General features: G+C 32.3%; 1 long non-coding RNA gene across 1 annotated transcript in view; it reads left to right on the plus strand.

Annotated features, from left to right (window-relative positions):
* The window catches only part of LOC140685723 (uncharacterized), a 50896-nt gene extending 34796 nt beyond the window's left edge, over positions 1 to 16100 (plus strand). The window contains exon 3 of the long non-coding RNA XR_012059081.1: positions 15470 to 16100. This is a non-coding gene — a long non-coding RNA (uncharacterized lncRNA). The remainder of the gene's footprint in view (positions 1 to 15469) is intronic.
* The last annotated feature ends 456 nt before the right edge of the window (positions 16101 to 16556 follow it).

Consider the following 16556-nt stretch of genomic DNA (forward strand, 5'->3'; position numbering starts at 1 on the left):
CCAGTGTTGCTGCTCTCCATTTTTAATTTGCCATACTAAAGGCTACTCACTTGGCACAACCCAACCCTGGAAAATTACCTTATGTATTCAAGACACTACACATCTGTAATGGAGACTGCATCTACAGTTTTAAACATTATATCATAATATAGCCGTATATACCATTTTGTAGGAACAGAAACCCAAGCTTTTCATCATATTAACCATTTTCAAAAATGTTTTTCTTCATTCTTTCTTTTTTCAATAACTGTGTACTAAGATTCCAGTATAAATCACATATTATTCTAGAAAATGATGGACTGTCACTCTCTTTTTCCAATAATTGTGGTACAGAAGGGAGATTAGAAACCAAACTCTTATAAAATAAGAAAAAAATGTCACAACTAAGGTATGGGCAAAGCTGCAAAGGAGCGTGGGAAGGTGAGGCAGCCGGTCTTTCCCTGGTGGAGCGTGGTGCTGGATATAGGTGTAGAGACTCGGAGGCTTATTGCAACACATCACTTAAAGGATGTTGCAGGGCTGAGGGTGCACGGTCAGAGTGGATGAAGAGGAGAGGAGAGGGCAGAGGTATTATTGCACAGATGGAGAGAAGGTTGTGCTGCGGGGGGCGGGGAGCAGTCACAAGAGGGCACCCACACTTTAGTGAGTTTTACCTCCAGAGCTCTACAGGCGCCCACAGTGAACATCAGAGAAAAGTCCTTTCAAGCTTCTGGAAGTCAGAGGGAAAAGTCACCATTTTAAAATGTGTCAGAGCATTCTGTTTTTCTTAACGAAGCCTGACCTTAGGAGAAATTATTAAAAGAGGCTTACCTGCTGGAGTTTTATCAGGGTCTAAATTACCAAGGGGTGAGGGAAATACTCAACTGCAGCCCTGTCTAGTCATCCTGTCCCAATTAAAGGCAGCGGGTGGGGAACTGAGAAGCACTGGTAAAGTTCACAATCCATGGCACAGGCTCACCAAGAGACTGAGAGCTAATCATAGGATTATAGGACACCCCACCACCACATTACTAAAGGCCCGTCTATAACAATTTCTTATATTGGATAAACATGTCCGTCTGGGTTTCAGCAAAAAAATTACAAGGAATACTAAAAGGTAAAAAATAAAGGTTGAGAGACTGAAGAAGAATTAGAGTCAGAGTCAGATATGGCAAGGGTGTTGGAATTATGAGGCTGGGAATTTAAAACAACTATGATTCATATGCCAAGATCTCTAATAAAAGAAATGCAGACAACATTCAAGAGCAGATGGAAATTGTAATGAAAAGATAACAGTTCTAAGAAAGTATCCAAAAGAAATGCTAGAAATAACAAAAAAGTACCAGACATGAAGAATACCTTTGATGGGCTCATGGATAAAATTAATAACTTCATTTTGGGGCTTGTTGAATTTAAGTTGCCTCTGAAATATAGAGGTGAAGGCATTTACTTGCCACAGGTGTAACTCAGGACAGAAGTCCAAGTAGAAAATAAATACAGAAGTAAGAAGTGGTTAGAACAGAAAACCAAGACTGACATGAAGAGTTAAAGTGTTTCAGAACAATGATTCATAACCTGTATTGAGTTACATTATGATTTTAACATTCTAGATCTCTTCAGAAATAAGTTGACATATACAATATTAAATATGAAGCTTCAGGAGTTTTATTGCCTCTTTAAAGCCCATTTCAGTGCAATAGTTTAAGCAACTCTAAATTAAAGCCAAAAAACTTGACACCTAAATACAGACTCCTGAGGAAGACATGAAGTTTAAATTCAGTCCTGATGAGTTTCATCATTTAAGAAAAGGAGGTACTTACAAAAGAAACTGTGAAGTGGATAAAAAAAAAGACAATGTAAAGAAATATGGAAATAAATGTTTGAGAGTCTTTTAAAGAGGGTGACTGGATTTAATTATGTCAAAAGTTGAACATATTCACATATGTATACACATATACGTATATATTTATGTCTATATATATACAAATGTGTATTGAAATTTTGACATATGTGTATTTGTATGGATATGTGTGCTTGTGTGGTACATTTGTGCGTAGAGGAACCTAAAAATATAGCATAGAGTGGAAATAATTGATGGAGTAAAATGGAGTCTACTGGGGCTAGAGATTTAAAGAAAATGTGGAAGGGCTAGAATAACTGCTGAGGGGAATGGGAAATAGGCCAGATAAGAAAAATGTAATTGGGTTGCCAAGCAGTTGTGGTTACCTCTGAGTTTGGATTCCATAAATTTGCTATGGTACTAATCTTCAAGATCATCTGGTTTTCTCTAGTGGTACGCAGTAACATGGGTGCAGGTTCAGAAGCAAAGGAGGCAGATGGTTGAATTAATCCAGGGCTGCTCAGAAGTTAAAGAGCAAAATATCTGACTTTTTTTTTTTTAAAACACACAGGTCTGTAACTCAGAAACAGGAGAATATTTTCTGCAGTGATGTACCCTGAGTGGATAGAGAAGGGAGGGAAGCTAGAAAAGGCTCATATAATGATCACATATCACATAGTTGGTAACGTTGAAGAGGTGGAATAAGTGGAATTAGAGAACAATTTATCACTGAGCTTGTAGTAATAAATGATTGGATTAGATTCAGACTTACCTTCAACATTATGAAATGTAATGGAAAGCCAGATTCTTTTAGATAATTTATTATCCACATCTTAAGTATTTTATTATCTAGATTATCTAGGACAATCAGATTAATCATATAGTTACTTTAGAGGCAACATCATACAATGTCTGACTGTACACTGCAGCCATTCTCTCTGTTTAGTTCTCATCACTGGGTCTTTCTAATTCTCTGACTCAAGCAACTTACTTTACCTTGCTCTTTCTGATTTCCTCATCATAAAATGCTTATGTTTGTCATGAGAAGTAAATTTGTTAAAATACTTAAAACACTTAGAACCATACATACCTGGTACCTAGTGCACACTTGAAAAATGTTAGCTATTATTATTCCTAAATCTCAATTTAACCTTTATTATACAGACTTGACTTTAAGTAACAATGAATTCTCACTCAATAGAAAATGTGTTTTTTTAAAGCTAAAATCTATGCATAATTATATGTAGAGATCAGTGTTTCCTACAATTTTTAAGTTCCAATCAACTTGTACAGTAGATTACTGATAGATTTGTCTCCCATCCCCTACTTCCCTAGAAGCTGTTAACTGTACTTATCATTTAGTGTTAAATCAGAGCCTTTAAATTTAATGCTGCATAACATTCTCATCTTTCTCTGTTATGACATGTATTAACCATGATTCTCCTTGACTGCCTTAATGCCATCTTTAACAAGTAGGCTAGAAGAATTGTTCTCTGAATGAAATGAGTTTTCTATTTGGGGGTTAGGAAGCAGATAAATCATCACTAAAATCTGTCACAGAGAATGAGACAGACACATGGGGCATGACTCTCTCACTTCTTTTGGGTCTGGACTGTCCTCAATACCCCATGTCTGTTATGTCTGTTAAAACAAATCTCATTTTCTTAGCCCAATAGCTATCAATCTTAGGAATTCAAATTTATCAACTTAAATAATCATTATCTGCAATGCTTATTCTCCAGTTCTCTTGATGATACTTTTCTAAATATTGACCTTTGTGTGAGGACAACAACACTGAAATGACACACCTGTATTGAAGCAAGTGCACAAAAAAACTAATTTTTTTGTCTTTTTCTTCTTCTTTGTTCTTAACCTTGTACCATGTGATAGACATTTTGCTGAATAGTAAACAAAAATGGGATGCCTATGCAACCTTTTGGATAAATGTAAATAAGGATATACCATCTTATTTTAACCTTCTGGGAAACATGAGAGGAAGGGACCCAGCAGCATGTGAGGATTCCACATGGCCCATGACATGAAAAGCCAGAGCAGATAAGACAGTCCTTGTGATCCAGACAATAAGCAAAAAGAGATGACTGGTTTGATTCATGCTGAAATTACTTTATCTCCCCATTTCTCTTGTTCTCTTCTTTACATTGATGTCTTCTCTTCTGCTCCAGAGAATAACCGTCCTGTGATATTTTAAAGATGTATTTTATCCTTCAATTAACCAAGGAAAACCTGACTCAGTAATTCATTCCTTTTTTGTTTGAAGAACAAAACTTCAAAGTAAATTTTCTTTCCTTTTTATAACTTCCTGTATTGGCTGATCATTTTTAAATTAAATTTTAGACTCTGATGGTTGACCATGATACCTTCACAAAAGAAACTTAGAGACACTCTGCCCTTAGAATTTTAAATGGTAACGGATGTTAACGGGACTTAGTGTAATTATTTTACAATATATACAAGTACTGAATCATGACATTGTACACCTAAAACTAGTATAATGTTATGTCAATTATATCCAAGTAAAAATTAAGGAAACTTAGAGACACTCTACCCTTAAGAATTTTAAATACAAAACAGCATGGGTAAATCAGCATTTGTCCGTTTTCCTTGGTAACTTATCCATAAAATATATATCCACTTAAATACACAAAGACAAAAACCATGAGTTTCCAGTGGAACCTCAGAATCTGACCTGAGGTCACACTGCAGTTAATCTGATGTTCAAAAAATAGTAATACGGGACTCGTAAAAACTAGGAATAAGCAATGTGAGATTTTTTGAGAAATGGTTTTGATAGATTACTATATTTCTCCTCATGCACATTTAAAAAAAATTTTTGTATTGTTTTATAGGTAATAAAAAACAGAAACTACGTAGGTTGAAACAACAGAGACATTATTTTTCCTGGACAAGATGCCTCTTAGGCAATAACTATTAATTTGCCCACAAGACTGCCAACATGACAAGTCTTGGTGCCTTCCATGGAGCACAAAGAAAAATGTCTTTATGAACGAAGGAACAAATAGCCTCCTAAACATTCAAAGTCAGCAATGCTTAAGAGAACCAACTTGACTAAAAAAATATATAATTGTTTATGTATGTGTTGTTAGCTCACTTGATTGTCACAAAATCCAGCCAAGACTGATGTAATTATCTCCATTGCACAGGTTAGAAAACTAGCACACTCAAATTCAGGAGATTTGCCGTGTTCAGATAGCTAGTAAGAAATACAAATAGAATTCAATATCATTTTACAAAAGTAATAACTGCTAAGTACATTTTTGAAACAATAGAAAGGCATATAAACAATTAAATCCTCTGTAATAGCTTGAATTTTATATATACCCAAAATGTGTGTATATATAAATATGTATTAATATACATGCATATAGTTTTATTTAAACAAAATAAATCAATGCAATACACATCATTCTGAAATTTGCTTTATTACCCCATTATTTAAATATCTTATATTATTACTCAGTATATACAGCATATTTAAGCATTTCCGTATGAGTTTTTACCTAAATGTCAATATTACAAATTATGCACACGTGTATATACTTGGTGTTATTTTTAAAACAAACTATCAAGAATTGGAAATTCTTAATGAAAAATATTTTACAACTATTATTATTTTTGGTAGGTATTATTAAATTACTCTTCAAAAATTGTTTAAAATTTATGTTTCTATCAATAGTGTATGACAGTTCTACTTCTTGCATAGTTTCTTAAAAAATAAAAATTTTTCTCACCGTTTCAAAATTTTTTTCTTGATCAATAAACAAAAAAGAAAAAAAAAATCTATGGTGAAATCTTGTTAACAATCCAATTACCTTATCACCTAGGAGATCAGGGATCTTTTAAGTGCACCTGCTTGCCCTTCCCCTTTATTTCTGGGTTACATGTCATGTTCATATTGATTTATTGGATCATTCTTTTTTGTATTAAATATTTTCATCTCATTTGAGTTTCATACTTTATAAAAATGTCTTCATAATATGTCAATTTTTAAGTTTTGTTCATCATTAAGAGCTTTATGTTTACTTTAAAGAATCATATTAGTGTTTTTATTTATGAGCTTTATATTTTACATCTTAACAAATTTTCCCCATTAGAAGATGATTACAAAACAGTAGCATCTTAAATTATATTCTAGAATTCATTCAAAATTGCTTGTGGGTAACAACTAGTTTATAAAAAGATACACCTCATGTTTGCTATAATGTGAGGTGGAGCTCTAAATTTACCATAAGATATACAATCAATTATTTCAGTATCAGTCTGTCCCTTATTTAATATTAAAAGATTAAAAGGTAATTAAATATATTCATGTATGTTTCTGGACATTTTCTTTTGTCCCATTGATCTACTTATCTATTTCTATGCTAGAACTTTATTGCTTTTTATTATTGCAAATATATGTTTCTTTTTAAATAACATTTAATAAGAGGCCCAGCACCCCTTTGGCTAGCAGTCACAGGCATGGTCCTTGAGAGGACAGAGAAACAAGTTTCATACACCAGGATGAAGTGTGTTAGTGAATAAAACACACCTTTGGTACAGGCTTGTTGCCAAGTGTGCTAAAGGCAGAATTCTGCATAGCACTAAAAGCCCACTTGAAGAACTCTCATTTTTATGTGGAAAAACATCATAAACAAACAAAAAATGAGGCAATGTAAGACTTGTGTTTCAGCTTGCGTCCAAATAAACAATATTTCTAACTGTGATGCTAATCGTGGTAGACTGTCTGTGAAAATGGCTATTTCTATAAGCATATGATTCTTCTATTAAGAATGAAGTCTAATATCTCCCTTTTATATTCTAAACCATGTGATTATTTTGGACTAATTTTATGACATAAATGTGAGTATCTTGAACTTTTGAATTCATGCCTTAAGAGACTTTCCTTGTAGTTTAAAATTTTATCCCTCAAAGGCAATAGCCAGGTTAAGAATTTCATCTACACTGCATCAGAGAATGGCTACATTTAGAAAGAAAGATTCTGAAGACTAAGAAATTACGAAAAGAGAGAAAGGGGCCCCCAGATGTTCCAAATATGCAAGATAATGTAACAGGTATGTGAGTGAAGCCATCTTGCATCTTCCAGCTCTAGTTCACCTACCTCAGCAAATACCCCATGAAGAATAGAGGTTTTACATATATATATATATATGTATATGAATATACAATAGAAAAAATAGTCATCTTTTTTTTTTCCAGTTTTACTTATTTAAGCTTCCAGGTAAATTTTGGAATTAACTCTGAAGTTTCATACAACTCCCTTGACATTTTGTTTGGGATTGCATAAAATGTATGCACTATTTTAGGAGAACGTGATCTTCATAATTCCCTCAGAGGTTTTCCAGAGGAGAGCTTGAGCTCTCCTCTTTTGGTAAAGAGTTTCTAACTTAGTTTTGCCTTTGTTTCTACTGTGTATCCCTTTCCTCTTTGAGCAATAGAAAGTTAGTGTCTGACTGGCCAGAGGGAGGAGTGATCAGAATTTATATCTCCTAATCTTAATAAGATTTGGAGACAAGATTAAAAAAAGAACTCCACAAAGAAGGAACTCTGAGAATATCTGAAGGGGTTCTCCTTGGTCCTTGGTCAACCCCTAAGCCATGGGTGCACAGGATGACATTAAAGGAGACGTAACATAGTCATCTGCTGAGATGTGGGAGCTGAAAAGTGATTCAAGAATTAGCACAGAGCTGGAGAGATGTTACAGTTCTGGCCTAGCCACAGCAGAAGGACACTGCCCACTTCCAGGTGATTTACTTAAAAGCAGTGAAAGCCGTGCCCAAAAAGGAAAGGGTGTACACAGTAGCAATTAAGGCAAAACTGAATTACTTTCTCCTTACCAAAATTTTAAACCAAGTCAGCAGGTTAAAGTAATCTGCCGGTAATTTAATCGCTGGATGAACAAAACTTAATACGTGATACAGGGAAATAAATCCAAAATCTCTACCATGTATTACACAGAATACTAATACACATTTTTAAATTACTAGATATATGGAGAAGCAGGAACAATTCAAAGATGATGTAAAATTAATTATTAAAAGCTGATACAGAAATGATTAAATACTGAAGTTAACAGACAGGAACTTCAAAATAATTATAATTGCAATGTTTTTAAATATAGAAGATATAGATAAAAAGAATGAAACTACAGAGCATTCAGCAGATATTTAGAATCTATACAAAATAATTAAATATACATTCCATGAATTCAAATACAGTATCTCAAATTAGTGAATTTAACAGCAAACTAGACAATGAAGAGCATGAGATTTATAAAGTCAAAAATTGATCAGGAGAAAATATACAAATTAAAGTTCAGAGAGAAAAATAATGGAAACAAGATCAGAAATTAAATAAATGTGGGATATCATCAATGTTTAACCCACATATAATTGGAATGCCAGACAAAGAGAATGCCATGGAAGTAAAATTTTATAAAAATAATGGTGAGATTTTTCTAATTTGAGAAAAATACCAGCTCATGAATTTAAAAAATGTTTAATAAAACTCAAGCAGGGTAAATACAAAGAAAGCAGCCTCTCATATCATAATCGAAGTGAAGAAAAGCAAAGATTATGAAACAACCTTAAGAATAACCAGAGAAAGAAGACACGCATCCTGCCTGCAGTAGGACAACTGTGGAAGCCAGAAAATACTGATGTTTTTTTGAGCCCTGAGTTCTGCTCTGGACCTGCGTGCAAACTGGCTCCTTCCTTTTTCTGTGACAGAAGCACAGGGCTCCTGGTTGCTACCAAGGTCAGCTAGGTTGCTGCCATCTGAAGTGTATTGAAAAAACAAACTGCCAACCTAGATTTTATACCTGGGGACAATAATCTTTCAAAATGAAGTTGAAACACAAGTGTTTTCAATGCCTAGTGATTAAGTGGCAAATGGCCAGCATACCTGAACTACAAGAAATATTAAAGGAAGTTAATCATGTTGGAAAAAAAAAAAAAAGGTCACAGATGGAAGAAAGAGTAAAAAATGAATAGCTCCAGAAAAAATAAATATAAAGTTAATTATAAAAGATTGTTGATTGCTTAAGTATACAATAAAGACAATGCATTTTGTGGTTTTACCAGAAGTAAAATGAAGTACATGATAACAATAAAAAAGAGCAAGACTAGGGTAAATTAACTGTTAAAATATCCTTGCATTGTTTTGGGCATGTAACCCTACGAATCTGAGGTAGATTGTAACAAGTTAAGGATATATTAATTTCTAGGGTAATCAGTAAAAAAAGAATACTGTGTTACAAAATGTGAGTTAAAAATTAAAATGGAATAATAAAATAGTACTTGTTCACACAATAATAATTAGATAAGGTAAAAACTTTAAAAAGCCTTGATTGAACAAATACAGAACTAATATCAAGGTGATTACTTAAACCCAAATATATAAGTAATTTTTAAAAGACCCAACTCTATGATGTTTACAAAAAATAGGCTTTATAAATTACCTAGATATTAAAAGTATAATTATGAGAAAATACGCCATGCAAGTACTAACCAAAATAAAATTGAGGTAGCTATGTTAACATTGGGAGAAAAGATCTTACTTTAAGGAGTATTTCAATGATAAAAAGGGACATTTCATATTGATGAAAGGGTCAGTGTATCAAGAAGATTAAACAATCCCAATCCACTAAAGGAACGTATACCTACTCTAGATCTCAGAAATTCTACTTCTACATATATGTGATGCATGAGAATTGAGAGCACAGCTCCCCCAAAATACACATTTGAAAACATTCATAACAATTTTATTCTTACAACCCCAAACTGGACACTTCTCAAATTGAGATATATGCAGGCAATGTAATACTATACTGCCACAAAATCAGGAACTACTGCTGCATGCACGAACATAGATGATTCCCAAAAACATTATACTGAGCAAGGGCAGCTGGTCACGGACCAGTGCTTGCTTCATGATGTAGATGATGCTTCTGCCCTTCATGGAAAATACGGGATGTTTAAGCAGTTCAGCGAAAGTCACAGGAGCATGACTTTCACTTTCCCAAATGATGAGACCATGACATTCCTTCACCACACATCTCAGCGGCCCACGTGTTTACCTGAGAGAAAATTCTCCTCATTCACTGCAGTCAGTAACTGAAGATCCCAAGAGAGTTCGTGGAATTGTTCTTTTTACCTCGTCATTACTAAATTTATTCAAAGGAATTGAGAATAACAAGTAACTAATCCCTCCAAAAACTATTTTATCTAATCAGTCTTTTGCAAACGAATTTCTTATGAGTAAATTCAGCCTGGGCAATGTACAGAAGTTAAAAGGTAGTTTAACCTGAAGAAGTGCTACAGGGCTCTCTAGGTCAGGCAATTTCTAAACGTTATTTTTTCTTCTAGTATTGCTTTAGACAAAGAATTTCCTGCTTTTTCTTTTATGTTTCAAGACCCCAGAGACTGCAATTAATTTTGTCATGAGATACTCTTCAATATTAATTAAATTCTTTCAAGTGGATATTTGCTATTAAGAAATAGTCTTTTCTAGATTAATGTGGTTCTTAAATTTAATTTGAAAATTATTTAGTCAGTATGTTTTAAAACCTTATGAAAATCAACCTTCCTTTATTTATTTGTTATTGTTATTTTAAATGCACAATTAACCTGAAGACAAATGCTAATTAATAGATGACGTTGTAATTTGACTCAATTTATTATGTGCGCCATTTATATCAATCTCAGAAGGGGTAAAGAGATGCATTGGGGAGTTTTCCTGTTTTGAAATTTAAAAACTCTTATGGTTGTGTTTTGTGTTTAGATTTCATCACCATTCTACTTTACTTAGTCATTTATACTATTTACTATCAGCTTTCTTTTTGATGAAGCAATAAAATGTCACATAATTGGGTAATAGTAATTTAATACACTAACTACAAGCTTTTAAAATCCCAAGAAATTTGTGTGACATGTTTATAGTTGATAATTACTGGTGACTGAATTTCTTTCTGTAGGCAATTTTTGAAACTTAACAAAATTAGGTTCCCTTAAGCATCAGCATTCCTAACACTAAAAAAAATTAGTAACATAATTTTTCAGAATATATTTTTATTATAATGTTTTCTAATTATATAAACACAAACTTAAACACATTTTTCCCTAAAACGACATTTTGTTCCCCCACATTACCCCCAGATTATGTCATTTACCTAAATGTCATACATAAATGATTTTCTGCAACATGTTGATTAGAGAGGATACTGACTCACAGAAATGCCATTTGAGGCAACACTGTCAGACAACAATGGGGGTCCCAACAATACCAGAGAAACCAAGCAGACCAAAATCATACTGCAGAAATTCCAAAACGTTAACTCATTAGAACAACCCTCAAAAGAAGGCCAATATCTGCATGTTAAATCTGAAGAAGGTGACTGCCTGATAAAATAAAATGGTTTAAATGGACTCTTGAGTATTCAATCAGAATAGACAGTATGTCCAGGAAACAATAAAAAATCTTACAATGTTCTTTCACAACTAAACTCTTACCATAAGAGTTAGCAATTGCAATTTTTGTTATTTACTCAAAGGAGTTGAAAACTTATATCCATACAAAAACATGAACATGGATGTTTATAGCAACTTTGTTCGTGACTGCCAAAACCTGGAAGCAACTAAGATGTCCATCAGTAGGTAAATGGATAAAGTAAACAGTGGTACATCTGACAACGGAATATTAATTGGTATGAAAAAGTAATAAGCCATCAAACTACATGGGGGAAACTTAAACGCATGTTGCTAAGTGAAAGAAGCTGATATAAGGTTATGTACTGTATGATTCCAACTACATAACATTTTGGAAAAGGCAAAATTATGAAGACAGGAAAAAGATGAGTGGTTGCCATGGGTTGAGTTGGGAATGGATCAATAGGCAGAGCACAGAGATTGTTTAAGGCAGTAAAAATATTCTGTATGATACTATAATGATGGGTACAAGTTATACATTTTCATACCTTTAGACTGTACAACACTGAGTGAACCTTAATGAATACCATGAAATCTGGGTGATAATGATGTACCAATGTAGGTTCACTAGTTGTAGAAAATGTACCACTCTGGTGGGGCAGGTTGATAATGGGAGAGAGTATGCATGTGTGGTAGCAAAGGGTATATGGGAAATCTCTATACCTTCTCTCAGTTTTGTTATGACTCCTAAAAGTCATTTTAAATATGAAATAGATTGCATTTGTGTATTATGATTAGACTTGATGTATAACTAGCACATATTGAGCTCTAAATAAATAGGGTTGTTATTATTGTGTTAGTAATGATTAAATAAATGGCCAGATTGATATATCAAAGCACCATAGGCAAATGTGTCCTTTACTTTAAACCCCCACCAGGGGACATTTGACTTTGTCTAAAGACATCTCTGATTGTTCCAACTCAGAAGATACTCTTGACACCTAGTGGGTAGAACCCAAGGATGCTTCTAAATATCTTATAATGCATAGTTCAATCACCCTTACACTCCCCAAATTATCTGACTCAAAATGTCACAAGTACCAAGTTTATGAAACCCTGCTTTAAACCATATGTTATTTTAAAATGTAAATGGAGTAGCATTGCTGTCTCTCCTTTTCTCTCTCTCAATGTCTGCATGTATTAGTTGTAGAAGACATTTAAAGAAAAATGTTAATTTGTAATTTTTTGATGTCCTAAGATACATTACATGCTTAGTTCTAGAAATGTTGCCTAGTGAGTATGAAATAATATATCTAAATTTTTGTAATATACAACCAATTTTCTGTATAGCTTTCTGAGTACAATGGCTTCAGATTAAAACAAAATTAACATAAATATTTCCTTTTGAGCATCAGCAAATAAACACACCAGCTGTATTTTTGGCTTTTATTTCAATATTTATAATTACTTGTAAACTCTGTCATCAGCAATTTCAGAGACTTTGACATGCTTGTAGCATCTGTATTTGTAACACTACTTCAGTTAATATTTCCAAATGCCATCATCGATAAAGAAAAATGGCCTGTGAATATGTATAGAATATTTGAATGTAAAAAGGGCTGCAGTAGTTTGTAAGCAAATGATATTTCTCTAAAAACTAAATTCTTAATTAAAAAAAAATTTCACCTGTATTCTACCAATGAATTATTCCTTTTACATCACATTAAACTCATAGTTAAAATAATTGACGTATGTGAAATATTCAGGAAATATATAAAGGGTTTTTATATAAGTAAATGATCTCCATGATATTCTTTTTTTGTGTTGTAAAAAATATAACCTTCTCTTTCTTGAGTTTTTGCCTTGAAAACAGTTTTGTTTTTAATAATACTATGAATTTTATTTTAAACCATATCACTTGAGTTGCCCACACGTCAGTCATTCTATATTTATTAATTTATTAAACATTTTAAATTTCTATTTCCTTTTATTTCTAAAAATTGCTTCAAGAATAAATGCCAGATTGAGCAAATAAAAATACAGGATGCTTAGTTAAATTTGTATTTCAGAAAATCAAAAAAATTTTAACATAAATATGTCACAGATACTGCATGGGCCATTCTTACAATAAGAATATTTTTTGTTTATCTGCAATTCAGATTTAACTGGGCATCTTTTTTTTCAATTGAAGTACTGTCAGTTACAATGTGTCAATTTCTGGTGTATAGTACAATGTCCTAGTTATGCATATACATACATATATTTGCTTTCATATTCTTTTTCATTAAATGTTATTACAAGATATTGAACATAGTTACCTGTGCTAGCCAACAGAAACTTTTTTTAATCAATTTTTATATATAGTAGCTAACATTTGTAAATCTCAAACTCCCAAATTTATCCCTTCCCACACCTTTTCCCCAGTAACCATAGATTGTTTACTATGCAAGTCTGTTTCTGCTTTGTAGATGAATTCATAGTGTCCTTTTTTGGCATCTTTTATTTTATTTGGAAACTCTATTTTTAATTCTTCTGAAATATGTCCCTTCTTATTGTGATATTTCCCTATTCTCTCCCATTCTGTAATTTATGTTCTCTCTCCAGAGTTTTTGCTTGAATTTCCTTGATAATTATAATTTCTCTGCTATATTTTAAGTGCTTAACATACAAAAAACAGACACCCTTAACAGTTAAAATGCACTCAATAAAATCTTCATATAAATTATATAATTTGACTATTTCTTTGGATATATTTTTATAATTTTAGTTACTGACCAGGAAATGATTTAGTTCATTTAGTTATGTTTATGTAAGATACAATATATATTTAGAGAAAATACTGATCCTGGATTGAGACAGACTTTGACCAAGCAAATAATACTGCTTCTTCCACAGGTTGTAAAATATCTATGATTTGCAGACTAATGTCTTGAACATTTGGTGTAATTTAGGATGGGAGAAATTGGAGGGTTGGAATAAATCTTACATTTATTATTAAACCTAGACATTATTCTGTGGATTATGCAAATTAATTAACACATGATCTTTTTTCCTATTGACAGAAAGATATATGATTCCTGGGATCTTTTGCTCTATTAAATTGTTCACAGACTTAAAAGTTCATGAGTAACATTGTTGTATGTAGTCTTTGACTGGAAGCACCTGGATATCAGATAACATATTTTACAACTGGTATATCAAATCATTTCTACAAACTAGTCTTGTGTTTAATAAAGACAATATTTGAAAATGAATATGAAAATGATACACGTATATATATGCATGACTGGGTCATTATGCTGTACACCAGAAGCTGACACATTTTAACTGACCATACTTCAATAAAAAAAATTTTTTTTAAGACAGTATTAATGGTAGCTACTACCTCACAGATATTTGAGAGCAAATCACTATTGTTACAATATCTTGTCTCAAAACTATTTTGTCACCCACATACTCCTTAGTGGTCATTTAGCCTTTAAGTAGACTTCTAATTTTAGGTAAATTATAGAAACATTTATGTAAGACATAGCTGTTGTTTTTTATTGCCAATTAGAGGGACAATGTTGTTGGTCATATTTCACCAAGCTATCTTAACTCAGTTTAATGAAATAGTTTTAAAAATTAGGTGAACTTAAACATCTAGTAATTTTCTTTATTACATTTAATTTCTACTGAATTGAGTAATACCAATTCAAAGTCAAGGGTATTAGAAATGATCAAAACTGTAATAGGGCCACTATTATATATAGCATTAATTGGAAGCTCCCAGATATAATTAACATATATTAATATTTATAAGTCTGATTATTTTCTACAAATTAATCTTGTTTTTAATGAAAATACTAATAATAGCTAACTTTTAAAATCTTTGTTACATGTTTTATATACATCATTTCATGTAATCCTTTCTAAAATCCCTCCAAATTTAGTTATCAGAGAAGTTACACAGCAGATCTAGTCTTTACCATGGATTTTATCTGTAATGTTCACCGTTTGAGATATGATAACCATTGCTCTTCTGGAAGAGAAACTGGAATTAACAATCCATCAATTAATTAAACTGTGCAATCTTTGTTCTTTTGGTCTTTGTCTTATAACTAAGGACATATGTAATTTTTTTTTAATCACATGTTAAAAGTGCAATTTCCCAAGTAACATAAATTTTCATTTTGTTTTGGTTCAGATCAGCTCAGGATGTAAAGCTTGAAATCTTACAGATGAAAATCAGTTGAGGATGAGAGAAATCCTTTGGCTTCTCTGAAAACAAAGCCATCCCCCATCAAGCCCTCTAACCTTATTTGTGTTTTTCTTTACTTTATCCATAACTCATATTGGCCATGTCTTAACAAAACTATAAGTTGATTAATAGGACAGATGTTTACCTTTGATTTACCAATCACAATAATAGAATTCTTTGAATTATAAACGAAACCCTTAGTTTTGGGTTTTTACTGTCTGATAATATCTCATCTGTTTACTTGAAAATGATTGATATGATTCAGTATCATCCTAGCCTTTTTGTGTTTTGAGAATTTCTTAAGTGGCTGACCTTGTTACACACCATTCATAAAAAGTTTCTGCCTCTACAGGACAGTACTAATCCTACAATTTAATATGCTGGAAGTAACCAAATTGTAATATGTTGACAATTTAGAAACAGAATTTCTGGGCGTTTGAATTATAACACATTTTGCTATCTATAATCATATTGAATCTGTGTTCTAATAATGCATAGCATTACGTAGAAAACTGATAAAACAATATTCCCTATATTTGGAAACTCACATTTCAGTCCCAGTATATGCTGCTTATGTTTTTTAAGAACAAAAAATAAGTTAAGCTTTTGGCACTGACTTAGATTTTTTAATATAAAACATTTTCAAATTTAATTTTATGTTAATAGATAAGCTGATTGCTTAAATTTAATATGTTATTAAGGATTTATACTCCTAACAGAGGAAAATTTTTATACATGTATGGTTTAAGACTTTTCTTGAATTAAATTTCAAATGAATATGGAAGTTTGAGGCAGAAAGCCATAAATCTGCGCTTGTCTCGTTATCTTACTCTTTGTGCCAACTCAAAAAATTCCACATGGAGTTACAATGTTTCTGAACATTTGCTAGCATGCCAACGGAGTCTACACTATGTCAAGTAAAATTCGATGAGAGTTAAAAGTGCTTCTGCAAAGCAACATGATGAATAACAGACATGATTTTAAACAGATCAAGAATTATGAGTTTAAGGGCAAACCACTGACCTATACATTA

Source organism: Vicugna pacos, chromosome 2 (genome assembly GCF_048564905.1).
Source record: "Vicugna pacos chromosome 2, VicPac4, whole genome shotgun sequence".
NCBI classification, from domain to species: Eukaryota; Metazoa; Chordata; class Mammalia; order Artiodactyla; family Camelidae; genus Vicugna; species Vicugna pacos.